At 46.3% G+C, this 1652-nt stretch overlaps 1 protein-coding gene across 5 annotated transcripts in view; it reads right to left on the bottom strand.

Annotated features, from left to right (window-relative positions):
- map2 (microtubule-associated protein 2) overlaps nucleotides 1-125 on the bottom strand; it is a 73102-nt gene extending 72977 nt beyond the window's left edge. For 3 of the 5 annotated variants that reach the window (XM_079663422.1, XM_079663425.1, XM_079663424.1), the window contains exon 1: nucleotides 30-120. The gene's annotated coding sequence lies outside the window, so the exon portion shown is untranslated. Of the gene's footprint in view, nucleotides 1-29 lie in introns of all 5 variants that reach the window. The other 2 variants (XM_079663426.1, XM_079663423.1) reach the window with 2 other exon arrangements.
- Nucleotides 126-1652: the final 1527 nt, after the last annotated feature.

Raw genomic sequence — 1652 nt, 5'->3', positions numbered from 1 at the left:
TAGGAAAATAAAGAAGTGTAATAGCTTACCTGTTAGGCGCAGTGTCTTTCAGTGCAACTCCGGGTCTGTCGGACACAGGGGCTCCGCAGGCTGCATTTACCGTAATGGAGGTAGTAGTCACGCCGTTACATTATTACTTTGCGCTTGTAATTACGGTGTTGTGCTTCACCCGTTTTCTTGAAATAGTAGAAAGATACACAAACATTCTGTAAATAAATCTCAACTCGAAGAGAATGAAATGCAATTGTAATAATGTTAATGTAACTCAAAAGGCAATTGTAAAGTTAATGTTTGGCTGACTCGCTACTCACCTGGGCAGCAGAGCCAGCTAGCTTAAGGTAGGGAGTAGGGACACACCAAGCTGACACCAAATAACTCACATAGACGGACCCGACTGTTGTGTCGCCTCACGTCTTCTGCGTCTTGGCCAACAGTCGCACTGGAATCAAGCGGTAAACTCTGGGGCAGAGCCGGGAGGCCAATAAGTTCATCTATTGGCCGATAGGCGATGACTGCAGAAAGGATCCATTTCCATAGACCCCCATGTTAAAATACCCAACTTTACAGCAGAAATAAACATGTTTCTGCCCCTGGATGCAATACAAATTATTCGGGATATTAGATAAAGTTAGATTCCACCTTCATGATTATAAATTGCTGAGTGAATTGTTTTATAACGCAACCCTTTTATTTATATTAGGTCTTAACGTTTTTGCATAAAGTAGGGCGTGGTCACTTTGATGGACAGGTACGTGCCTCACTGTCAGCTAACAGCAACTTGTCCACTCTGCTAGGCTACAACGTTAGCTAGTTGTAGTTCTCATTCATAACACTCCGTTCGATGTCTCACTATGGGATGCGCCTCAACGCGTATGCAAACAGAAGCATCAATCTCATTACGCCAATCCTGATTGGCTGGTGATCTTGACGTCTACGACAGGGAATCCACCCACCCTATAAGTAGCTTGCGCTACGACGCAGCGTCATTCAAACACCTCTTCTCGCTTCGGAGCACATCTCAAAATATCAGTAGCCGGGCTAGCTTAATTGTCCACAGACTGAACCCAAGCTAACATTCGGTAGACGGGCGCTTTCCGGTTAATTTTTGCTTTGCAGAAGATTGAATTAAATATTTAAAAAACAGTTAATATTGAAATCTGCCCCGCAGTTTTTTCTTTCGGAATAACGGTGGGGTTTTGATTTTTTCTTCAAACAGTAACATACCTGTTACTAGTTTATCCCTCCGTGCCGACGCCACGGCAAGCGAGGACGGATTCTTCTCTCCCTCACACCAGAGGAGACGGAGATAACAGATATTAACACACCAGTTAATATAAAAAAATCGGCCCGCCGTTTTTCCTTTCCGAATAACGATAAGGTTTTGATTTTTTCTTTCAAACGGTAACATACCTGTTACTAGCGTGTCCCTCCGCGTGGACCCTTCTCTCCCTCACACCAGGGGAGTCGGAGGCTCGGAGGCTCGGCTCGGAGGTTCAGCTCGGAGGCTTCGGGTTTAAGATCTCGGGCACGGACTCACACCAGGTCTGCTCGTCCTGCCTTGGGCTGAAACACGCCAGGAAGCTATCGATAACCCCGGTTCGTGCAGGCATTGTGCTCGCTTCACCGTCAAGAGCCTCCGCCGACGGCTAGCG

Source organism: Notothenia rossii (genome assembly GCF_949606895.1).
Source record: "Notothenia rossii genome assembly, chromosome: 2".
In the NCBI taxonomy this organism is placed as follows: domain Eukaryota; kingdom Metazoa; phylum Chordata; class Actinopteri; order Perciformes; family Nototheniidae; genus Notothenia; species Notothenia rossii.
The sequence above is the reverse complement of the archived record's forward strand: the minus strand, read 5'-3'. Positions and strand labels throughout refer to the sequence as shown.